We start from the raw sequence: 26,742 nt of genomic DNA, 5'->3' as shown, positions 1-26,742 counted from the left end.
TAATAGAGTAATTTTGTAGTTTTTATAGTTTCTATAGCTTTTTATAGCTGCTAGGCGTAAAGAGTTCACCGTTCAAAGCGGGATGTTTATTGCGGGGGAGGAGCCGCGGCGGCAGTCGTGATCGTAATTTCCGGTAAGTGCACCACGGAGTACTCGATTTGGAACAGCACTCACATCTGAAAAATTACCGTACTCAAGTGAGTACGGATAGTGCAGATAGTGTACTTCCTTTAAGTATACTCATGGAAGTATGGTGCCGTGTTCCAATGCCCGGATACTCAGCTCATGTAATTTCACATCAACATTATTACGTCATGACCGGTGGGTCTCAGAGGGTCGGCAACATGGACGACGAGAGACTCATTGTCGAAGTTCAGCAACATGAAGTCATTTATGTACCAAATCATCCTTTTTATAAGGAAAATGTCAGAAAGGACAAAGCGTGGCATTTAATTGCAATAGTTTTGGGAGTGGAAGGTGAGTACATTAGGTTTAGGATTATCGCGTGATCTCGCGTGAATACGGCTGGCTCGCAAGGCAGCGCTACGCTGCCGTTACGCGCCCGGTAGGAATGGACGCAGGGCAGAGGACGCGGCCGTTCCGCTGTTGAGTACGGAGAGTGTCCTTCGATCCACACTTCACGATTAGCCCATTTTGAGTACGGCATCCGGGTCCTTGAAGTATACTTCTTTTCGCCGGATCTGAATTGGAACGTACTGCATACTCAAATTTTGAGTACGCAGTACGGACAGTACGGGTATTGGAACACGGCCCGGGTGCGAGTTTATTTTTTGCAGGGTGGTAGTGGGAAGCTCGTGAATATTCATGAGGGAACTCATCCCTCATTGGCTGGGACTTGGCTCGCTGGGACTTTGTCAGAGGGCTTGTGAAAACAGAGGGCTTGTGAAAATCACGAACGCAAATAAATGAAACGTTGTTATAAATCAACACAAATCATTGTATCAATAGTGTGACATGTTATACAGTAGTTGTTTTTAGACGAGTTAGTGTGGTAGAAATTAACCTTACATTCTATGTTAAACTATGATTATTATTAGGCCTACATATCATATATATACTTTAATGGTGGAGAAGAGCTGATCACCTTTAACCTAGATGTTGTGTGCCATGTGACACCAGTGAGTAAGTCCAGTTCATTCCCATCTGATGGGCCATGTGGCACATCAGTCAGAGAGTCCAGTCTACTCCCATTTTGATGTACTCTCTGAAGACAATGCTTATGTAAGGTTGTTAATTAGACAGGCCACCATGTGGCGCTGTTTACCGCGATTTGAATATTGTGTCTCTTGCGGGCCAACGTAGTTCGTGTGTGCACCATCTTGTTTCATGTTTGACCCTAATGGTTCCAAGGTGAGCAAGTTCCAAGACGACAAATGAGGAATTTCCACTGTTGGGGAATAAATTGCCAAGCGTCTTCCACAATCCCGAACAACTGTGTCCCGTGGTCCTTCTCTACCCATCATACAAACAATCCAACACAACGCAGAGTCCAAGGGTCATAGAGAGGCAGCGGGACATTTGGGTTACATCTTTGGTGCCGTGACCCGGATTGTGGTGCTCCGAGACCGCAAAGAAACTGACCACCGGCAACATCCCTCACTTTACTAAGGTATTGAACTGTTTTGCCATTTCTGAGTGGACACGGTGTTGGACCAAGCGACTATCGCCTGTGAAGCTGTGTTGGCAGGATACCAGCCTTCTGCAATATATCCTTCAAAGGCTGTTACGAACCTTGGTTTACTGTGTTCATTTGAGTATTTTTCTGTTTTTCCTTTTTCTTTTACCAAGACACGTAAATTGTGATTCTGTGTGAACGTTCTGTGACTGATATTAAGCTGTTGTTGTTGGTTTATTTCATTGTTATTGGGATAGAGCTGTGTTCTTGAGTTAATTGACTTGAGGTTTATTCCGGGTTGATAATTGTGTCACGCAGTGTATATATACATATATATATTATTATTTATTTTTTTTCCTTTCCTTTACAACATACTACAAACGGGATTTTGACTAACGATAACACATTAATACACAAGAATGTGGAGTGTTAATGTAGATTCCGCATCAGAGCTCGAGGGCCCCTCTGCTGTGGCAACAGGTCTCCAACATTCCCCAGTGCCTGAAACAAGCCACGACTATGGTCCTCCAACCCCCCTTTTGAGTCAGGGTGCGACAGCCTTCGGGAACACAGTAAACCATCACCAATCAGTGAGGCCGGAGACAACTAACCGATCCATCAGGTTTGCAAATGCTCCTCTACAGTCTGACACTCAAGACCATCAGACCAGCTGGAACCCCACAGATGCAGGCGCAGGCTCACAGCCTACCCCACAACCTCCAATTCTATCACCTTATACCGATCCCCGTAGTACTCCCGCTCATAGGTACACATCACCAGGCTCTGGAGCCTCAATGCAGGTACCCCCACTCTGCCTTGACAACAGCCCTGGTGCGAGACCAAGTTACCAGACCAACAGGTCAGAATACAGCCTGTCCAGTGTAACCTCTCTAGTGCCCCAGGCCGCGGTCCAGTCACCGATGGTCTCTGCCCCCCTGCCTCAAGCCAGCGTGCTTGATTCCACAACCATGCTGCCACCTCAAAGCTTCTCACGCCCCCGCTTCCCGGAGATGCAAGCTGTACTGCAGCCCACTAATCATCCAATTACCCCCCCTTATCCAATCCATACTGTTCAGCCTAACACCCTGGCCTACACCAGTTATGCATATCCCACCCCAGCACCCCAAGTACCCGTGCCAAGCTTTCAACCACCCCAAGTAATGAACATTACGAGTAATCCCCATGTTGCTGGGCATACCCTCCAACAGACAGATTATGGACCTAACCCCCAAATGCATATGTCACAATCTACAGTTCAAATTCCACTGGATGTAACTTATGCAGCTTTTGACCACACAGCTCCTACCCATGCCCCTGCCCCAGCCTATCTACCAACATATGCATCATACCCTCAAGCCGGCATGTATCCCAATGCCTTCCCCCAGCCCACGCCCTTTCATCCATCATCCATCCCACATATGCACCCCAGTCTTTCTGAGCCACTACAAAGACCACCTAGCAGAGCTCTCACCAACCCGGGCCTTCCACCGGCTGCCTATGGTGGTTTCATGCAAACTCACCAGGTGAAAAATGTCCAAGTCTTCACTGGTAATGCAGACAGCAAGATTCTGGTAGAGGACTGGGTCCGTGACATGCAGTATCTCCTGGAGGCAGTTGAGCTCCCCATGCACCTTCGCATCTCTACTGTTGTGCGGCACCTGAGTGGTGAGGCCAGGAAGCTGGTTTTGAATCTACATCCCAACGACCAAACCCCTGAGAAAGCATTTAGGGAAATGAAGGCGGAGTATGGGGACTCACACAGCTCCATAGATCCACTAGCTGACTTCTACGAGCGTAGCCAGAGGACAGGAGAGTCGCCCTGCTCTTATGCTATTGCACTGGAGGCAAAGCTGCGGGCTGTGGAAGAAAGTCAAATAGGGGTGAGACCTTTCCCAGACCGCGATAGTAAACTCACCCGACAGTTTTTAAGAGGGCTTAATGATGAGGAGGTCTATCTAAGGATCGCACCGATGAAGCCCAGGCTTTGGAGTTTCCGAGAGCTACGAGATGAGCTCAGAAACCTAGCAAAAGAGACAAAAAAGTTCCAGTCACAACAAAAGCCAAAGAAAACATATGCACAGGTGCATGTTACACCAGAGGGTGGCACAAATGTGAGGACAGAAAGGACAAAACATAACACAGAGTGGTCAGAGTTGACAGAGATGGTCAAGAGATTGGCTGCTAACCAAGAGGAGCAGATGGCCAAGCTGTCTCGCCTGGAATCAAAAATTGAGGCCCCACCCACTGTTCCCCCATTAAGAGTCCAGGCACCTGCTGGCACTGCAAACCAGAACTCAAGTTTTGCATGCTACCGGTGTGGGAAGCAAGGTCATACAGCCCGTGTCTGCAGAGCGGTGCTCCCTGATCCAAATCTATCCTGGACTCACCAACCACAGCCTACGACACTTGCAGAGGAGAACACACCCAATTCAGCTCAGCATTTAAATGCCTAGAGCCTGTGGTCGCAGGGGAAACCATGGGCGAGCAGCAAGACCCCCAACAGCAGAGTAAGGAAACTGTCGGTGAGGACACCCCATTGGTGGGTCCTAGGAACGAGGGGGAGGTAGAGGTCAATGGGATGAAGTGCAAAGCCCTCATTGACTCTGGCTCTCAGATAACCAGTATTACTCATGGATATTGGTGCAACCACCCAATCCTTAAGAACCAAAAGCTGCAGCCTTCTAAAATACCCATAGAGGGTGCAGCAGGTCAGAGTGTGCCCTACTATGGTGTCCTGCACATTAATTTGAAAGCACTGGGGAAAGAGTTCAAGACTGTGCCTGCCTTTGTTGTCCCTGATTCTGAGTACCGCTCCACTGTTCCTTTGCTCATGGGAACAAATGTCATCCGTGCCTCCAGGAGGCACCTCAGAGCAGCCTACGGCCAGCAGTTTCTTCATAGGGCAAAGGAAATCCACCCAGAGTGGTACACCGCTCTACTGGAGATTGACAGCACTGACTGTGGTGCAACGGATGACATGGTGGGCCCTGCTGTGTATACTGGCCGTAAGATACGGATTCCTGCAGGGAAAGAAAGAGACTTAAGGTGTGAGATAAAAGCTGGTCCACGGCGAAAGACATATACTGCCCTGATTGAAAGCAACTCCTCCCTACAGCTTCCCCCGAATCTCCTGGTTGCTAAAGTCTGTGCTGATGTAAAGAGAGGCTGTGCCCCTGTCAGGCTGATGAACCTGTCCCAGCATGCTATTGTGATAAGGCCATACACACATCTGGCCAATGCATTCCTGGTGGACCATGTTGTGGAATTTTCAGACGACAAGCAGAGTAGCTGTCATAGCAATGGTAGTAAGGAGGCATGCCTGAGTCTGGACCAAGTAGTGGCAAATTGTAAGGTGGATGTAAGTGAAGCAGCGGTCGAAAATGAACACCAGCGCTCCCTCCTTAACCAGCTAGTGGAGAGGAATGTAGGTGTTTTCTCTCAGCATCCCCTGGACTATGGCCACACAAAAACAGTGCAACATGACATACCCTTGGTTGACCCTAAGCCTTTTCGACTGCCGTACCGCAAGATTCCGCCTGCACAGTGGCAAGACGTGAGGAAACTGTTGACAGAGATGGAGGCAACAGGAGTCATCAGGCCTAGTAAGAGTCCATATGCTTCCCCTGTAGTGATTGTCACTAAGAAAGATGGCTCACTAAGGTTGTGCGTAGACTACAGGAAGCTAAACTCCTACAGCACGAGAGATGCATTCCCCTTGCCCAGAATAGAGGAGGCTCTGGAAGCTCTGGGCCAAGCAAAGTACTTCTCCACACTTGACCTCACATCTGGTTACTGGCGGAGGTGGAGGTGGCAGAGCATGACAAGCACAAGACAGCATTCAGCACTCCCATGGGGCTGTTTGAGGCCAACAGAATGCCCTTTGGGCTGCAGAATGCTCCGTCCACCTTCCAGAGACTCATGACCTGCTGCTTTGGGGATTTGAACTTCACCCACCTTCTGATCTATCTCGACGACCTCATAATTTTCTCCAAAACGTTTGAAGAACACCTGGAGAGATTGCAGCTAGTTTTCGACAGGCTTCAGGAACATGGCTTGAAGTTGAAGCCCTCCAAGTGCCATCTTGTGAGGAAAGAGGTGCAGTACTTGGGTCACTTGGTGTCTGCAGAGGGGATCAAGACAGACCCAGAGAAGATCAGCAGGGTAAAGGACTGGGAGAGGCCAACTAATCGGAAGGAAGTACTGCAGTTCTTGGGGTTCGCTGGATATTACAGGCGGTACGTTGAAGGCTACTCAAGTATAGCTGCTCCTTTATACCGCCTCACATCCGGTGATCCCAGAAAGAAAATAAGGGGAAAGAAGAGATTGGGTCCCGAACCACCCTTTCTGTGGACTACAGAGTGTGAAAAGGCCTTTCAGTCCCTAAGACAAAAGTTGACCACTGCTCCAGTGCTGGCCTATCCAGATTACAGCCAGCCTTTTGTGCTTCAGACTGATGCATCGGGAGAGGGGCTTGGTGCGGTCTTGGCTCAATTCCAGGGTGGAACCGAGAGGGTCGTAGCCTATGCGAGCAGAGGCTTGAGCCCAGCTGAGTCAAGGTATCCTGCGCATAAACTAGAGTTTCTTGCTCTGAAGTGGGCCGTGACAGACAAGTTTTATGACCATCTATATGGGCGTCCATTCTCTGTCCAAACGGACAACAACCCACTTAAATATGTGATGTCCTCTGCAAAGCTGGATGCAACAGGCCAGCGGTGGGTGTCTCGGCTTTCTGCGTTCGACTTTGACGTTCAGTATCGAAGGGGACGGAGTAATGCAAATGCTGACGCCCTCTCCCGTATGTCCAGCCAGGAGGTCACGCAGGTCCTACGAACCTGTCCTCAGCGGGTAACTACCGGTGAGAATGAGCGCATAGAGGCACAGCCCACCCAAGAACCAGGCGGCTCCCCTGGAAAGACCACTGAAGACCCTCAACCACCAAACCCTCAACGGCCAACGTCTAGTGAGCCCTATAAAGAAGTGGGGACAGAATCACTGCCTGCCATGACAAAACAGGAGATCCGTGTGGGGCAGAAGGAGGACCCTGTCATTGGCCCTGTCTTGCACTTTAAATCTTTAAACCACAAACCAAACCGCAGCGAGAGATTAAGTGGTGGTGGGCAAGTGTGCCTTCTCTTAAAAGAGTGGAGGAGAGTGGTAGTAAGGGACGGTATCATGTACCGCCGCATCCAATACGGCCAAAGGGGAGTAGTGGAGCAGTTGGTGTTGCCAGAGAAGCTACGTGCAATGGTCAAGACTGCTCTCCACGATGACTCAGGCCATCTAGGATTTGAGAGGACGTTGCAGATGATAAGAGAGAGATTTTACTGGCCAAGAATGTTCCAGGACATCAAGGCTTGGTGTGAGCAGTGTGAAAGGTGCTGTCTCAGGAAGACTCCAACTGCAGGCCTCAGGGCTCCCCTGGTCAGTATCCACAGCAGTGCCCCCATGGAGCTTGTGTGTGTGGACTTTTTGTGCCTGGAGAAGTCGAAGGGTGGCATTGAAAATGTTCTTGTGGTTACAGACCACTTTTCCCGCTATGCACAGGCCTACCCGACAAAAGATCAAAAGGCCTGCACAGTGGCTAAAGTTCTGTGGAGAAACTTCTTCTGCCGGTTTGGTTTCCCCCAAAAGCTTCATGCAGACCAAGGGCGCAACTTTGAAAGTGCTATTGTTAAGGAGCTGTGCAAGTGTACTGGCATCACTAAGACCCATACAACCCCCTACCACCCCCAGGGCAATGGGACCACTGAAAGGTTCAATCGTACCCTCATGAACATGCTGGGGACGTTGGAGCCTCACTTAAAGCCCCGCTGGCATGAGCATGTCGACGCAATGACACATGCCTATAACTGCACACAACACGATTCCACTGGGTACACACCATACTACCTGATGTTCGGTAGACATCCCAGGCTCCCAGTCGACCTGGTCTTCGGGCTTTCTACATCCAATGAGCCATGCGAATACAGTGAGTATGTGCAAACTCTGCATGACAGTCTCTCACAGGCCTACGCCCAGGCTAATCAGACTTCTCGGAATGCTAAGGCACAACAGAAAATGCACTATGACAAAAAGACAAAGGGTCAAGACTTCAGACCAGGGGATAGAGTCCTCATCAAAGTGTGTCATGTGGAGGGCCGGCAGAAACTCGGAGACAAATGGGAGTCACGTCCATACATCGTGGTGAAGAAACAGCCCAGCACGCCTGTGTATGTGGTGCGATCAGAAGATGGTGAAAGGGAGAGAGTGCTACACCGCAATCTCCTTACACAGTGTATGTTCCTTCCAGTGGAACAGGCTGGTGAAGTGACAGGAGAGGAGGTTGAGTCGGATACAGCAGAGGATGAGGAGATGTACAATACAGAGGAAGTTGTGGAGACCGTTCTACCTTGGACAACAGACAGTCAGGTGGATGGACACACAGTAATGTAGGAAGAGGATTTGGATGATGGACAAATGGATCAAGGAGAGGAGGAAAAGACAAGTGCTAGGAGAAACCCACAGAGGACCCGACGTCCCCCGAAAAAGTTATCTTGCGAGTCACAAGTCTTGATGTCAGAGGACGGCCGGAGAAAGAGAGAAAGGGGATGGGAGTTATGGCAAAGGGCCAAGGCAAGAAGAGCAGCAGGGCTTACGTAAAACAATGAAGCCATATCCCCCAAGGGCGCTTGGTGCACACACATTCTCAATGCAGGACACATAGTCATCACGGGTTTTGTTTGTTTTCAGTGACTGCTGTTTAACTGACTGTTCTGTGCATAGCAATCAGTGTTCTGTTTTGCTTATCCTGATGACTGGGACGCCATCAAGTAAAGAAGGGGTAGATGTAAGGTTGTTAATTAGACAGGCCACCATGTGGCGCTGTTTACCGCGATTTGAATATTGTGTCTCTTGCGGGCCAACGTAGTTCGTGTGTGCACCATCTTGTTTCATGTTTGACCCTAATGGTTCCAAGGTGAGCAAGTTCCAAGACGACAGATGAGGAATTTCCACTGTTGGGGAATAAATTGCCAAGCGTCTTCCACAATCCCGAACAACTGTGTCCCGTGGTCCTTCTCTACCCATCATACAAACAATCCAACACAACGCAGAGTCCAAGGGTCATAGAGAGGCAGCGGGACATTTGGGTTACACTTACATTCACACGTGTGCATCATCTCTGTTTGTATAAGGATAATATATGTTCTAAGGTCACATTGGGATTCAGAAGACATAGGAGTATGCTGACATCCACACAGTATGACACTGATGGGAAATTCTATATTTGATGAAAGTCCAACTTTGTATGGTGTAAGAATCGGGGATATAAGGAGCTGTCCGGGATTCATTCAGTAGTGTGTATTCGAGGATACCATTCGGCTTTGTTGTCTCTCGTTTGCGGGTGGCAATAAACTCTCCATCTATACTTGACCTGGACTCCCCGATTTCTCTTGCTTATAGCTAGTTGAAGTGAATTAGATAAATTGTTATTATTAATGCTACAACATTTGGCGTCACGAACAAGACTGAGGAACAGAGACAGCCCGGCTGCTGGACTGACGGACGGGGCACGAGCGGATCACACAACCCGAGAGCTCGTCAAATTATTGGTAAGTTGACTTACCACAAATTAATACGGTTGTTTGATCTGTTCCTGTCCCGTCTGGAAGCTCTGCTGCAGGTAAAGCGTCTCTTCAGTCCAACGAATCAAATCATTAAAGAGAGATTGGGGAGCTCCGGTGTATGGAAGCATATACAGGTCCTTCTCAAAAAATTAGCATATTGTGATAAAGTTCATTATTTTCCATAATGTAATGATAAAAATTTAACTTTCAGATATTTTAGATTCATTGCACACCAACTGAAATATTTCAGGTCTTTTATTGTTTTAATTCTGATGATTTTGGCATACAGCTCATGAAAACCCAAAATTCCTATCTCAAAAAATTAGCATATCATGAAAAGGTTCTCTAAACGAGCTATTAACCTAATCATCTGAATCAACGAATTAACTCTAAACACCTGCAAAAGATTCCTGAGGCTTTTAAAAACTCCCAGCCTGGTTCATTACTCAAAACCGCAATCATGGGTAAGACTGCCAACCTGACTGCTGTCCAGAAGGCCATCATTGACACCCTCAAGCAAGAGGGTAAGACACAGAAAGAAATTTCTGAACGAATAGGCTGTTCCCAGAGTGCCGTATCAAGGCACCTCAGTGGGAAGTCTGTGGGAAGGAAAAAGTGTGGCAGAAAACGCTGCACGACGAGAAGAGGTGACCGGACCCTGAGGAAGATTGTGGAGAAGGGCCGATTCCAGACCTTGGGGGACCTGCGGAAGCAGTGGACTGAGTCTGGAGTAGAAACATCCAGAGCCACCGTGCACAGGCGTGTGCAGGAAATGGGCTACAGGTGCCGCATTCCCCAGGTCAAGCCACTTTTGAACCAGAAACAGCGGCAGAAGCGCCTGACCTGGGCTACAGAGAAGCAGCACTGGACTGTTGCTCAGTGGTCCAAAGTACTTTTTTCGGATGAAAGCAAATTTTGCATGTCATTCGGAAATCAAGGTGCCAGAGTCTGGAGGAAGACTGGGGAGAAGGAAATGCCAAAATGCCTGAAGTCCAGTGTCAAATACCCACAGTCAGTGATGGTCTGGGGTGCCATGTCAGCTGCTGGTGTTGGTCCACTGTGTTTTATCAAGGGCAGGGTCAATGCAGCTAGCTACCAGGAGATTTTGGAGCACTTCATGCTTCCATCTGCTGAAAAGCTTTATGGAGATGAAGATTTCATTTTTCAGCACGACCTGGCACCTGCTCACAGTGCCAAAACCACTGGTAAATGGTTTACTGACCATGGTATTACTGTGCTCAATTGGCCTGCCAACTCTCCTGACCTGAACCCCGTAGAGAATCTGTGGGATATTGTGAAGAGAAAGTTGAGAGACGCAAGACCCAACACTCTGGATGAGCTTAAGGCCGCTATCGAAGCATCCTAGGCCTCCATAAGACCTCAGCAGTGCCACAGGCTGATTGCCTCCATGCCACGCCGCATTGAAGCAGTCATTTCTGCAAAAGGATTCCCGACTAAGTATTGAGTGCATAACTGAACATAATTATTTGAAGGTTGACTTTTTTTGTATTAAAAACACTTTTCTTTTATTGGTCGGATGAAATATGCCAATTTTTTGAGACAGGAATTTTGGGTTTTCATGGGCTGTATGCCAAAATCATCAGTATTAAAACAATAAAAGACCTGAAATATTTCAGTTGGTGTGCAATGAATCTAAAATATATGAAAGTTAAATTTTTATCATTACATTATGGAAAAGAATGAACTTTATCACAATATGCTAATTTTTTGAGAAGGACCTGTATGTAGCAAAATTCAAATGGCAATGCAATTTGGAATTACATTATGCATTTGACAATGCATTATGCAATTTTATAATGTAATTTGTAAATACGTTATTCAAAGTGTATTTTAAAATGCAAAGTGACAATGCAATCCTCAATTAAATTTGCAAAAGTTCTAACAATACAAATAGAATAACATTTTGTCAAATTCTTTGAGTTCCTTTATACAAATTGAAAAGCTATAGCGTCCCCGTGATTGCAATCCACTTCGCCACGCTCCGTGTGTTGCGATATTCAAATGACATTTCAATCCGCAAAACGGAATCCAAAACGGAATCCAAAGAGGAATCCAAAAAGTCAATATGCAAAGTGGCAAACGTATCAGCCAATCAGCGTCTGGGCGGGAACTACGTCACTTGCTCGTAATTTCCTTGTTCACTTCTAGTTCGTATGTGTCAGGTCCATGGTCACCAATGGAGATTATTGATACGCTCCGAAGTTTGGCCGATGATGTGGAGAACAATCGTGTTGAAGACACAGATGCAGTAGATAGAGTGCGTGTTCTGGGAGATAGGATAGACGACTTATCCTCACGGGTACGTTTTGACGCCAGTGTGGTAAACACAAAGATTTCCAAAGTGCTACAGGCACTGGGTGCGAAACATAGGGTCGGGAGACCCACCGTCTCCACCCACTCCTCACCTACAAAGCTCTCCAGAACCTAGCCCCCAGTTACCTCTGGGACCTCCTCCAAGAATACACTCCCTCCCGCTCCCTCCGGTCAACCTCTGCTGGACAACTGTATCCCCACATTACGACTCATTACGAATGGGTGCCCGGTCATTCAGCTGTTCTGCACCCAGGCTCTGGAACTCCCTCCCCCCACACATAAAACAGTCTGACACAATAGAAAGTGACGTAGTTCCCGCTGGTGGCTGATACGTTTGCCACTTTGCATATTGACTTTTTGGATTCCTCTTTGGATTTCCTCTTTGGATTCCGTTTTGGATTCCGTTTTGCGGATTGAAATGTCATTTGAATATCGCAACACACGGAGCGTGGCGAAGTGGATTGCAATCACGGGGACGCTATAGCCTTTCAATTTGAATAAAGGAACTCAAAGAATTTGACAAAATGTTATTGTATTTTTATTGTTATAACTTTTGCAAATGTAATTGAGGATTGCATTGTCACTTTGCATATTAAAATACACTTTGAATAACGTATTTACAAATTACATTATGAAATTGCATAATGCATTGTCAATTGCATAACGTAATTACTTATTGAATTGCAAATTGCAAATTGCATTGCCATTTGAATTTTGCTACATATGCTTCCATACCGGTGAGAGATAGAGTGTGCGCGCGCACAGCCATAGACGCTCTGTTGTTATGGTTAACTAACAGGCGGTTTGTGGTTCTAAATTTATACAAAATTGTTATTATTATTTTTTGATAAGTGGGCCTACGATAAAGTCCTGTGGCTGTGTTCTAGGGCAGTGGTTTTCAAACTGTGGGGCGCGTGAGAAAATAAACCCGAAAAAAAACCTGAAAGTCGATGATTCAAATCATCGGCCGTACTTCAACTGTAGAAGTAACATAACTAAATCAATTTTCAACCGTTTATCTTCGTGCAAACCATTTAACAAATCTACACACTTGTATCTTCAATAATATCGAAACAGAATTTCGATATCATTTAAAATTTCTTCAGAATCACAGTTTTAGTTTAATCCCTCTTCGTTTTCAGCTGTTTTCATTGAGGACGTCAGCCCATTCTGATACACCTACTTCTAGACATCGTAACTCATTCCTTTTTCAACCGTTTACCGTCGTTCAAACCATTAAGCAAATCTACACACTTGTATCTTCAATTCTATCGAAACGGAATTTTGATAGCATTTATACTTTTTTCAGAATCACAGTTTTAGTTTCAAACCGGCATCGTTTTCAGTTGCTTATAATAATTTAGGTCACCATAGCAACGCCGGTAAACAAACCCCGCCGATAGTAGAATCTCTGGACTGAAAAGGCAGATCTGATTCGACTGGCAGTTTACACAGATTCAGGGCCTGTGTCCACCAAAAGCGTTTTTAAAAGACGGAGCGCTCCGTGCACTGCTTTCAACGCGTTTGTGCGCGCCGCTCAAAAAAGACGCACGAAGCGTTTTTCGTTTACGTCATTAAATACATCATCGCTTGTATCCATAGATACACAGCTTTTATCTATTGGCTCCATCATATGGCATCTGACACCTGAACGTCCTGGTTACTCCTACAATTTGCGAAATGAATCCGAGAGTGATAGCGCTTCTTGCCGTGGCAGCGGAGGTTGCGGACGATCCCCCTGCGCCTGTCGTGGTTGCCCGGAGGAGAGTGTGGGTCCACAGTATTAATCGTGGCAGGGGGCAGTACGGGGAATATCACCGGCTGTGCCAAGAGCTCCGCCTGGACGAGGATCGCTTCAAGGTCTATTTTAGACTCAACCGGCAGCAGTTTGAAGGAGTGTTAACGTTTATTGGGCCGACCATCGCCAAGATGAAGACCAATTATAGGGAGAGCATCAGTCCCGCCCAACGGCTTTGCATTTGCTATTTTTCATCTCTGCCTGGTCGAGTGACTTGGCAGGATGGAATTTAGTTTATAATTTTTGTATATATTTAAATCAAAAAAGGCAAAAAACCAAAACTAATAATAAAATTTCTTAAATCAATCTAACATTCATGTTGTATGCTGGATTACTTCTGAAGACAAAAACACACCTTTAACACCTTCATCATCATCAGAGCATTCATTATGTATCTACTACCTAATGTAATGAAAACAAAACAACATTGTCTTAGCATTAAAATGTTTAATTAACTGATTCATTAGAAAATGATTCCAAGATATTATGTACACATTTGAAACATTTCTTATAGCTTGTACTAAATCTAAATAGAAAATGATTCCAAGATATTATGTACACATTTGAAACATTTCTTATAGCTTGTACTAAATCTAAATAGAAAATGATTCCAAGATATTATGTACACATTTGAAACATTTCTTATAGCTTGTACTAAATCTAAATAGAAAATGATTCCAAGATATTATGTACACATTTGAAACATTTCTTATAGCTTGTACTAAATCTAAATAGAAAATGATTCCAAGATATTATGTACACATTTGAAACATTTCTTATAGCTTGTACTAAATCTAAATAGAAACTGATTACAAATGTTATTTACACATTTAAAAAAATCTTAAAGCTTAAACTAAATCTAAATAGAAACTGATTACAAATTTTATTTACACATTTAAAAAAATCTTAAAGCTTAAACTAAATCTAAATAGAAACTGATTACAAATTTTATTTACACATTTAAAAAAATCTTAAATCTTAAAACTAAATCTAAATAGAAAAGGATTACAAATGAATTACTCTCCAAACTCCACATCGTAAAGGACCTGCTGCATCCTCATGCGCGCCTGGGCCCTTTTTTGGTTCGACAGCCTCCTCAATGATGGGACGAGGCTGAGCATAAAATGCTCATCCTCGTCCAGAGCCAGTGTATTCTCCTTTTCTTTTTGGAGGGAGGACAGGATAGATTGCTGGAACACAGACAGCGGCTGCTCCAGCTGTCTCCTGCGTGGTGGTGGAGGTACAGGACGCGAGGTAGTGGGAGGAGATGGAGGAGAGGTGTCCACAGCGGACTCTGATAGGCTGGGAGAGGGAGGAGATATCTCCTCTTCACTTTGAGCCACCACCTGTGAAAGAAAGCATACATTTGTTTGTTTAAAATGTGCAAATTAAAATGGTGAATTCTTAAAAAAAATAAAATAATATCTCTGCATCTGGCTTCACCCAACAAAAACCTTAAGAACACTAGTATGTTAGGGTATGTTTTTAGCATATGTTTTAGGCTACTAGCTTTTGTTATAGGCCTACCTCTCGTTGGGGAGACATACTGGGCGCTAGCAGGGCCAAGATCTCCGGTGCTATTTCCTGGCTATAATCTCCCTGCTCCATATTGCTTGACGATACCCTCTCCTTCACATGGCGCTCCAGAAAGCCCATGATCGCCATGTACTTCCACCTCTTGAAAGAGGTGGCACCGGCCCCACTTTTCTTCCTGTCCCTCTCTGCCTTCCTCTCCCTCAAATATTTATCCCGCAAGTACTTCCATTTCTTCCGGGACACTTCAGCTGTTGATACAAGATTATGTCTCTACAATTAGCAATTCACACAACCTACAAGGTTAATATCAAGCCTACCTATCAGTAATGTTAATACTAACTGCCAAGTTAACGTTAATACTAACTGCCATGTAAACGTTAATACTAACTGCCAAGTACGGATGGCAGTTTGTACCTAACGGCTAATCGTTAAATGCGATAATATCATTAATAAACATGATAATAATATAAATAATTAATTAATAATTCTCACCTGTAACGCCCAGCATAGCTGAAATGTCTCGCCAGGCCTGGTTGCGTTTTGTTAAGTCGTGATACGCCTTCAACGTGAGGTCGTACAGGACCGGACACTCGCTCACAGCTGTTATCAAGCTTTCGTCCGACATGTTTCAGTTTGTTTCAGTTTGAGTTCCGTTTATACTTTAAGCCTTGCCTCATCCTCGATTTTGATTGGTCGTTCAAAAAAAGCGCCGATGACGTGAAGCGCTTTTCTTCAAAAGTTCAACTTTTTTCAACGGGGGCGCGCGTCTAAAAGCGTGAGGCGCCCGGAGCGTTTAAACGCTCCGGGCGGCTTTTTAAAAGGCGCGCTGCTTGCGCGTCCTGCCATAGAGAATGCATTGCAGACCGACGCTCCGTCTTTTAAAAACGCTTTTGGTGGACACGGGCCCTAAGATGTTCAAATGTATTTAAAAAAGGTTAAGCTAAAACATGCTTAGATAAAGTTGTTAAATTGTGTTAAGAAATGTGTTTAAAAACGCACAAAGATGTAATGTTTCAGAATAACGTTTAAAAATATGTTTCAAATGTTTCAAAAATATGTTTCAAATGTTTTAAAATTATGATCAGAGATGTTTTAAATGTGTAAATGTGTGTGTGGGGGGGGGGGCTCAGCTGAATTTTTTTCTCTGAGGGGGGGCTCACTCTCTCACACTTTGAAAACCCCTGTTCTAGGGGAACAAATTAGTGTCAAAAGTTCCAATAGAACAGCGCAGGTCCGCGGGTCGAATGAGGACTTGTTGGACCTTTTGAAATCCCATCTGGAGTTGGGTTATGAGTTAGAATTCATTACTGTGGATTAACTCGGTTTTTATTTAGAGAAGAGCTTCCTTGGAGTGCCGACTAGTGAATTTTCAATTCAAGTCTTGGAGCCGTTGAGCTGCAGATCCCGCACCAGTTGATAATAATAATAAATAATAATACATTTAATTTAGAGGCGCCTTTCAAGACACCCAAGGTCACCTTACAGAGCATATAGTCATCATTCAAAACTATGTAAAACAGACTAGGAATAAAAGGAAAACAGAGGTTAAACATGAAGAATAATAATAATTAATAACACTCAAAGACGCCTAAAGTGAAGGGGGGACCTCACTAACCACCACCAATATGTAGCACCCACTTGGGTGATGCACGGCAGCCAATCGGTGCCAGAACGCTCACTACACACCAGCTTGAGGTGGAGAGTTAGGGATGAGGTGGAGAGTGAGGGAAAAGAACATAATTAAACACTATCGATCACATGTAAACACTATCGACCACACTTAAACACTATCGACCATATTCAAACACTATGGACCACATGTAAACCCTATCGACCACATGTAAACACTATCGCCCACATTTAAACACTATCACCCACATTTAAACACTATGGACCACACGTAAACCCTATCGACCACATTTAAACACTATCGCCCACATTTAAACACTATCGCCCACATTTAAACACTATGGACCACATTTAAACACTATGGACCACATGTAAACCCTATCGCCCACATGTAAACCCTATCGACCATATATAAACACTATCGACCACATTTAAACATGTAAACCCTATCGACCACAATTAAACACTATCGACCACAATTAAACACTATCGACCACATTTAAACATGTAAACACTATCGACCACATCCAAACACCATCGACCACATTTAAACACTCTCGCCCACACCTACACACTATCGACCACATTTAAACACTATCGACCACATGTAAACACTAGCGACCACACTCAAACACTATCGACCACATTTAAACATGTGAACCCTATCAACCACATTTAAACATGTAAACCCCTCTCGACCACATTTAAACCCTATCGACCACATTTAAACCCTATCGACCAATTGATGGTGAATTTCTAATTCCGATCTTGGCATTTTGAGGAAACAGGCTTCTCGCACTTTTGAATAGATAAGTCTTTTGGTTGGGGTACCGTTTGAGTTGGTATTCTGAGAAATTTCTTGTTTGTTCGTGATCTGGTCGAGTGTTTGTGTGTTCAACCATTATTTTGAAAGAATAGGCTTGTTGTTCGGGGTACCGTTTGAATAAATTTTAAGCACTAACCTTGAGCCAAATGAGCTGCAGAACTTGTACCTGGAGAGGGTGCCAATCTTTTATTCCGTTCTTGGTGTTGTTAGACAATAGGTTCTTGTTCAGAATTCTGGTTGAATGATTATATATCCGACAGTTCATGTTTTAAAAGGCCAGCTTCAGCGTTTGGCCAATCTTTTATTTTGCATTTAAAGACGAGTGAGTGAGTTCCAGTCAGTATCTTGTGCAAACAAATTCGGCCGTTTTTTTCGATACACTATTGAACGTGGTATAAACAGTTTTCTTCTGTATTTAAGTTGTGTAGGATTAAGTTACCTCGGAGGCTTTTACAATCCGTTTTGTTTTTAGTTTATCCTGTCATTAAGACAGTCAGATAAATAAATAACTTGTCTGGAACAAGTGGGCGAAACTTTATCTAGGGGTGTGTTCTCTTAGCCTGTGGCCAGAAAGGGTGGGGGCCTAGGAGCAGAGTACATCTAGAAACAGCTGGGACGCAGATCCCAATCGAGAGAGAGAGAGAGAGAGCAACGCACGGGGGAAGTGCACATTTGTGGTTTTAGAGATAATAAAATAAATTGTCTAACGAGTTGAATAAACTCAAATAAATTGTATTAAAAATAGTGTTTACACACCTAGAGAGAATATGAATATAGTACAGACGGCTGCGGAGATTTTGAGTAGAGACCGTCTATTGCTCAAAGGTGAGATGAAAAAGATCTCTGAGAAATGGAGGAAAGAAAAGGGAACAGCTGGAAAAATAACAAATAAAGATGTGAAAACTGAGCCATTATCCCGAAGGCTCAGTCTCCACCGTATAACACAGGATTGTATCCACTGGTAACAGGCACGGTAGATATTAAAGGGGAGGTCGAAGTGAATGCAGAAAATAAGGGGGAGAGTTTCTGGGACAGACACAAGGGGGGGGGGGGCAAAGTCCAGCAGCATTAAATCATTACAGAGCCCCCTAAACGCTCGAGTTACATGAGAAGCATGGTAGATCGCATGAGGAGAGAAGAGCACCCAACACGTCATCGGGAAATTATCTTATTCTAGTTAAACAACAACGGGCATTCTCTCCTCCAGTACAATGGCCTTAGAGCCAATGGTCACCTACTCCACCTGTCATAAATATACATATACATCATTGTGGGAACCTAACGAATGGAAATAGGCAGAATCAGTATAAGGGACCCAAGGATAGTAGAAAAACAATCAACAGCAGGACAACCTAGAGGTCCTTTAATATGTTTTGGGTGCAGGCAGGAAGGACATATTAGAAAAATTGTATGTGGTTGCTAGTGTGTCCTAAAAATGAATCCTGACGGGACAGGTCATTCGATTTGGATGAATTTGTCATGCGTTTCAACTCCAAGGGTGACAATCTGAGAATTCTTATTTTCAGAGTGAGTGAGTGAGTGAGTGAGTGAGTGAGAAAGAGGGAGAGAGAGAGAGAGAGAGAGAGAGAGAGAGAGAGAGAGAGAGAGAGAGAGAGAGAGAGAGAGAGAGAGAGAGAGAGAGAGAGAGAGAGAGAGAGAGAGAGAGAGAGAGAGAGAGAGAGAGAATGGATTTGCATTGTGCTGAATAGATTACATTTGTGATTGGATGTACTCTGTACTACTTGGTCCTTCGATATAACTTGTGGCCCCTTAATGGCCCCTGTTTTAGGAAAATCATAAAACCACCACTGGGATCGGTGACTCTGTGGTTCTGTGTGTCGCGACAACCTTTGAGACTCTCCATAGCGTCGTGGTACCTTGTGATATGAATCAATAGATCTTGGTACACAGAACAATTGGTGAAACACTGTGTTGGTTCAGAGGGATACAGCATGTTGGGTAAGGGAGAGGATTGAGAGGATTCTGGATGTGATGAGTTTAATGTAAAGGACACAGAGAGAGATGGTAGGGCCCAACCCAGAGGTGATAAATCAATGGAGAGCCCAGTATCGAAGTATTAGAGCTATATGGTAATCGCAGGTTTTAATGGTAATTATCTAGACTCCATAAAATGAACAATTAGCGTTTAATGTTGTCAATAAAATGCACACCGCTCGTCCACAGGAGTCCAGGGGGCTACCAGCGCTGGGGATTCTTATTAAAAGAATTCAGGGTAAACACAGTTGCACTCCTCAAAAGAGGAGCTCAGCTTACCCAAACCTTGGACTCCGCAGTGGTAGGTGGATAGGTGGATGTTGTTTTGGTGTTTGGACCTGACGAGGTCTAGGCGCCAAGATAACAACACAAATAAAATGTTTCCTAAGGAATTACGATAATATCAGACATTTATTAAAAGTGGTCGTACAATCTAGAAATAATAATTGGCAATACTTGAAAATTAGAATAGATGAGTACGATAAAATATTAATCAAATTTATGAATTCATTTTATCCACAATGACAAATGTCATTTAAAATTAAATAAGTAAAATACAATAAAAAAGGGTGTGTGTTTGAGCCTGCTCTCGTGTGTGTGTTAGGGCCACAGAGGCAGGGGAGAATGCTCTCCTACTTAGTGTGATGGAATATACGAAGGGGTACCAAAAGCTTACTTCAGACAAAACAACAGGTAGAATAAAATAAGATTAGATCGCCCAATTTAAATAGTGAGTATAGGACAATCGGGTGGAATAATAAAGGGAATTATGATTATGAGTAACGGTTAACACAGAAGTGAATCGCCTAATATTGAAAATGCAAGTTTTAATATTGTGATTTTTTGTTTTATTTCACATCTCCTTAGTTAAGGACAATAGGTGGATTAACGCTACATCTGCTGGGAAGGGATCCTACATGCTAGGTCTCAATTTACATTCAGAAGTGGTGGGTTTACCTTTCAAATGCCACGACTGCTGCTGCAACACTTTTATAGGATATTAACATTTGATAATATGATATTTTTAACTCTGATAAAATACCCTTAGATTCACCCCATCATATACCCCCCGCACACACAGGGTCAAATTTTAGTTGTTGTTGTAGCTGCTCTGGTGTGTCCATTACAGCCTTGGCTGCATGGGCAATTGTGATTGAAGACTCTGTCTCCATCCCTCCACTTTGCGGTCAAAACCACCTTATGGGTGGGGATTGATTGTATCCCAGGCACGGCATCCTGCACTAAGCCAGTATGGAAGGCTGGTTAGCCAACGACGGGTAAGATCCCACCTTGAAGCCCGGGACAACCTAAAACAGGCACAGTCACGATTACTTGGCAGTCACTGTGAGCACTGGCTCACTTGATCATGAAGTGACAAACTGCAACCATCATAGGAAGAGCCGGAGGGTCAAAGGTGGAGGGGGAACAGGGGTCAGATATGGCAGCCCCAGCAGCAGAGGTGGTGGTATTGGGACAGGCATGTTACGTTTTATTTGCCCGTTGAGGTGTGAAGGCCTATTGCTGCATGAAATCTTTTCGGTTTAGTGCATGACTTGGTAACGGCGTGGTTTCAAGGCGGCTGATGGTAAACCCACCAATATCAACCTTTGGTTTTGGATATGCTGGCTTCGATTTCCCTTCCCAATAGATTGGTTTTAGTTTATGGATGGTTAGGGTTAGGCGTTCCAACGTTGGTTCCACCGACGGCATTGTTAGGTTCGCCTATCATTTAAATGCGCATGGTTTTGACCATTGCGCAAGGGGGGAGGTGTTGAGGAGTGTTGAGAATTAGAAAACAAGGTTTTTTCTTCACCATAATTGCAATCAATAATTGATAAACCAACTAAATGAGTATAAATGATGTGCAAAAAACAATGTAAGAAAAACAATCACTGCTACATTGGGACACATTCCCACACCTGAAGGACCATTTTGACATTTGGTCATGAACTATGTTGACATGTTGTGCATGTTAGTTATCCTTGACAGGTTCAGCAGATGGGTAGAAGCAGTCCCATCAAAAGACCAAAGTACGGCTACAATAATCAAGTTTCTGACTAGAGAAGTCATGCCAAGGTTTGAAATTCAATCAGAGATAAGTTCAGACAATGGGCCAGCATATATTCAGCAAACACTGTTTCAAGCACTAAATAGAACTGGTTAGATGCAATTATTATCTTTACACACACACACACACACACAACTATATACACACACACACACACACACACACACACACACACACACACACACACACACATATACACACACACACACACATCTATATACACATATACACACATACACACACACACACACACACACAACTACACACCCACACACATACACACACACACACACACATCTATATACACATATACACATATCCACACACACACATATCCACACACACACACACACACACACACACACACACACACACACACACACACACACACACACACACACACACAAAACATTAAATAAGGAATGCAAATGAGGTATTATCAATTATAAATACAAACATATTTAAAACACATACAAATTTCGGGTCCAATGTTTCCAGAAACAAGGTGAGTACCTTGTATCTCTCTGAGAGATTTAAATTAGACATCAATCAATATCTATAGCAATACTGAGTTATCACATACAAATCTAATAGAATGACACAGCTAACTTTGCACGTAAGGCTTACGGTTAGATTCATGCTTTCACTTACATTTCAAGGTCCCCATAAGGGACTTCCATTCGAACAATTAAAAATAGAATCAAAGGAAATATGTTTTTGAACATCTAACTGCTGTACATGAGTTTGTATTTCTACAAATAGAAACGCAAAGTCCCAGAGCCAGATGCAAACACACCCGGAGCCTACAAAACTACGTCCGCCAAGCAAGGAGTAACAGCCACATGATGCAATCAAATAGTGGCAGGGGTTTGAATGAATTCTGTTTTTGTGTTCAACCATTCACAAAAATATTGATTGTATAATTTATATAAAATCAGCAATGTTTTGTCAAATTTACCATGGATACAGCAGAAGGACTATCAGACTGTCTTGGTTATGCATTGGCAGAACCAAGAGGGGTGTGTGGGATGATAGGGGCGACATGTTGTGCTTTTATCAACAGAGCAACAGAGCTCCGGATGGGTCGGTGGCCAGGGCGCTGGAAGGATTATAGTGCCTCAGATTAGAGTTGGCAGAGAACTCTGGAATTAATAACCCCTTCTCAGGACGGATGGAGAGCCTGTGAGCAGTGAGCGCTCAAGGAGCACCAGGTGTCATCCAAGAGTACATGGAGATCGAGTTGAACCCGTGAGCACAAATGAGGATCCAAAGGAGGCCCGACCCGATCCTACTGGACGGTTGGGAAAATATGCCCTTGCCAAGGAGGGACGAACATTGGACTGTGATATCTCAAACACCAGGTGGAGGCTCACGAAATGTGCTAGTAACCTCTTCATGTGAGCCGGCCTCCTGATCTACAAGGCTTGATTTCAGCCAACAGGAGCAACATCTATGACCTTGTCCAAAACTCCCCACCTGTATCCTGCGCACCAATACATGAAGATCACCTGAGCCATTCAGTTCCGTGCAAACCTACAGACAATTTCAAGATTTCAAATGCTGAAATGTCCATGTTTGGGTACATTATCATGACGCATATTTTTAAAAATTTATAATTTTTAGTTTATTATTATGTCACATATTTTTGAGAATGATGATTTTCAATGCATGCTGAAAACATATTGTTATGATTTTTATGATTTTTATGAGGGTATTTTAGGTACACATTTGATTTGGTTGTATTCTAAGTGTGGAAACATTGTGGTGTTATGTTTAGAAAGGTTTTTTGATCTTTTTATGAATACTTTGGGGGAGTCAAAAGTATTGGACATAATACACCACATTTGGCAATCTTTTTCATCACCAGGTTGCGATCCCTGGATGCAGGTTGAGATTCCTGCTTTAGATTAGTGGTGTTTTTTCTAGATAGCCAGATGTGGTGCTATTCTGATCCAATCGCCGGCACATAATCTCATAGACTAATTTATAGATTGAGGCTTGGGCAAGCCTCAAAGGGGGGATATGTGGTAGAAATTAACCTTACATTCTATGTTAAACTATGATTATTATTAGGCCAACATACTTTAATGGTGGAGAAGAGCTGATCACCTTTAACCTAGATGTTGTGTGCGATGTGACACCAGTGAGTAAATCCAGTTCATTCCCATCTGATGGGCCATGTGGCACATCAGTCAGAGAGTCCAGTCTACTCCCATTTTGATGTACTCTCTGAAGACAATGCTTACATTCACACGTGTGCATCATCTCTGTTTGTATAAGGATAATATATGTTCTAAGGTCACATTGGGATTCAGAAGACATAGGAGTATGCTGACATCCACACAGTATGACACTGATGGGAAATTCTATATTTGATGAAAGTCCAACTTTGTATGGTGTAAGAATCGGGGATATAAGGAGCTGTCCGGGATTCATTCAGTAGTGTGTATTCGAGGATACCATTCGGCTTTGTTGTCTCTCGTTTGCGGGTGGCAATAAACTCTCCATCTATACTTGACATGGACTCCCCGATTTCTCTTGCTTATAGCTAGTTGAAGTGAATTAGATAAATTGTTATTATTAATGCTACAACATTCAGGCAGATAGGTGTAACAATTGTGGGTTTATACGTACAAGCATGAAATTTGGCACAGTCATATATAATAGTCTAATGAATAATTCCAGATATGGAGCCACCGCGAAAAAGTCCTATGGTAGCCATGGTGGCCATTTTACAAAATGGCCGTTTTGACCGCAAATATGTTTTACCAGACGACACAAATGCTTCATTATGTTCCAATGAAATTACTCTAGATACACATATATGCCATAATTGTATTCTCCAAATGACCACAATTTGCATTTGTGTTGCAAGCAATGTCAATTAACCCACCAAGGAGCGTAATAAGTGCTGACTCAAACATTTTTTGAGCCTCTGTTCAGGACTAAAATTCAGGACTAAATGTTTCCAGTGAAATTACAGAACAATATTAACTAGTTGACAGCTAAGTATATATTTATTTTAGGTAAACCACTATGAAATGACAACAATTGGTTCTGAACATTTAATATTAGTGATAGTGAAATTATTAAACAATAAAGCACTGTTAAAGGCATACTGTACGATTTCCAGTGATGTGCACTTTTTAATATGTTGTTGAAATTGGTTTTTACATCCTGACAGCAATAAATAACTTATGGGCAATGAAAAAGAAGCGAAAAAAAAACCGAATTCTGTATCGGCTATAAACCTGTTAAAATGCTTACCAATCGGAGACATTGTACCCTAATCTAAAGAACCAATCACAAGCCTGCGCGTTCTCTCCCCTCTGTGTACGAGCCTGAGCCGGCCTGAGCGCGTTCACGGAGGGCAAAGAAAGCGTTGTTGTCATAGTAGTTCATGACAGTGGACTAGACCTAGTGAGCCTACAACGTCAACACGATGGAAGAAAAAAAACAGAAGTTACCACTGCTGCCGTTACTTGCCCCGGTTCATCCTTTTAAAAAGGCAAGAAAAAGAAAGACAGAAACAGAAAAGGCAGCAACAAAAAATAAGTTGGAGACTGCTCGAGGAAAAACGAGAATAAATATTGGATTAGCTTTACAGCGATGGCGACAGCTGAGGGAGTTGAATGGCCTGAAAGTGACGCAATGGTTGCCGTTAAAGTAAGCCGTAAGCAGCAGCAGCGCTCGTGCACGGCTCTGTGTCGAAGGGTGGGGGCAGGGAGTCCTGAAGGGTGGGGGAGGAGTTAAACGGAACTCCGAAGAGAAGCTAATTTCAAATCATGCTAGCTCTCTCACATCGTACAGTATAGCTTTCAGGTAAGTTACAAGTTAGTTCCAGTTTGATCTTGTTTATACGTCACAATTTTCTCCACCACACTGGCACAAAGCAGTACATTTCAAACCAGCTTGTTGGCACTTGCATCGTCCCTTGCAACCCTTTTTGCAGTTACAACAAATCAGTTGCCTTGATGAAGTGCTGGCTTCAGGAAGCGTGGACCACAGGGGTTTCCAGTTTTGGGGATCGATCCATCCCCAATCCCCAGGTGAGGGCAGATCCATAACAACCTTGAGCATGTTTCCCCAGCAGTGCCCACCCGTGTACACAGCCCTCTTGATTTGTTGGACCAGGATTCCTCTGGTAGGGGGAATAGCTTCCATGGCTCGTCCTTTCTTCGTGAAGAGTGCCTGTCGAGCTTCGTCTATGTTGAGGAGATTGCTGGTGCGATCGTAGAGAAGAATGGTGAACCGCTCAAGTACTGCCACAATGTCATCAGAGATGTCTGTTGTCCCCGTGGACAGATCAACTAAGGCTGGCGTCAATTCGTCAAATACTTTCCAGGTATCCCAGGCTATCTTCTTTCCCCGTGTATTAAATGATGACACTGTGTCACACCCTGTGTATGCATGGAACATCGGGAGGGCCTGTGACTTATCTGGTCCAAGGAATGCTGCAATTTCATGCGCTGGTATATACCTGAAGTGCTTCCCTGTCCCAAAGGCCACCCAAAGCTCCTTGATTTTGAGTTTGGTTGTTGCTGCCATAGCCAATACCACAACATCTGTGTCCACCGTACGCAGAAGAATTGTCTGAAATCCATCACGGACTGCATCCGCGAGATGTAGCATCATTCGTGTATCAGCCTCCTCATGGTCACATGGGGCAAGATGACTGGTGTCCCATACGGGAATGCACGTCACATCTGAACCATTCGTGGTGACTATCTGCTTATCTGATACAAGATGTGTGATGTGTTTTGTCAAGAAGGCAAACAGTTCTGTTTTGTTAGCATCAATTCTCAGGAACTGCTGCCAATTACCTGGTAGAACAGTGGATCCGTCAACTCTCCTTCGAATGCCTTTCCCACGTTTGTCCCTGGCTTGAGATTTCAGGCTGTTATTACAGTACTGGTCCCAGACTATATCCACACGACAGGCTCTTTGCAAGTGTCCTTGTATGCATGGCAAGAATACTTTCAGTGCATAATCAAAGGTTTTGGCAGCAACTGGTTTCAGAAAGTTGACCAACACTGCCCCGTCAAGGATAGTGACGTCAGTATCTGGTTTTGGACCATCACCTCTGACCTCTGCGCAACTCTCTAGATCAGTGATCCTCACTATTTTTTTGACAAGAGCCACATTGGCATTGCAAAATCAAAAGGAGAGCCACTTTTATGACAACATGCTAAGTCACCTTTGCAAATGTGCATTTCTTCATATAAATTGGTGTTACGTCCCAGACTTAAGGGGATGAGGGGAGTAATACAATTATGTTATTCCCAGGACTGGTCAGCGAAAGAGAGGACAAAGAGA

General features: G+C 44.0%; 3 long non-coding RNA genes across 3 annotated transcripts; 2 read left to right on the top strand and 1 right to left on the bottom strand.

Moving 5' to 3' along the window:
• Nucleotides 1–318: 318 nt before the first annotated feature.
• Nucleotides 319–24,710, top strand: LOC132464860 (uncharacterized). The gene is made up of 2 exons (XR_009527370.1): nucleotides 319–470; nucleotides 24,560–24,710. It is a non-coding gene; the product is annotated as an uncharacterized LOC132464860 (long non-coding RNA).
• Nucleotides 17,282–21,638, top strand: LOC132464859 (uncharacterized). The gene is made up of 2 exons (XR_009527369.1): nucleotides 17,282–21,329; nucleotides 21,425–21,638. It is a non-coding gene; the product is annotated as an uncharacterized LOC132464859 (long non-coding RNA).
• Nucleotides 20,415–21,881, bottom strand: LOC132464858 (uncharacterized). Its single transcript, XR_009527368.1, has 2 exons — nucleotides 21,628–21,881; nucleotides 20,415–21,561 (listed from the first exon to the last, which is right to left on the bottom strand). It is a non-coding gene; the product is annotated as an uncharacterized LOC132464858 (long non-coding RNA).
• Nucleotides 24,711–26,742: the final 2,032 nt, after the last annotated feature.

The sequence above is a fragment of the Gadus macrocephalus genome, chromosome 9, assembly GCF_031168955.1.
Source record: "Gadus macrocephalus chromosome 9, ASM3116895v1".
NCBI classification, from domain to species: Eukaryota; Metazoa; Chordata; class Actinopteri; order Gadiformes; family Gadidae; genus Gadus; species Gadus macrocephalus.
This window is presented reverse-complemented; position numbering and strand designations above follow the sequence as displayed.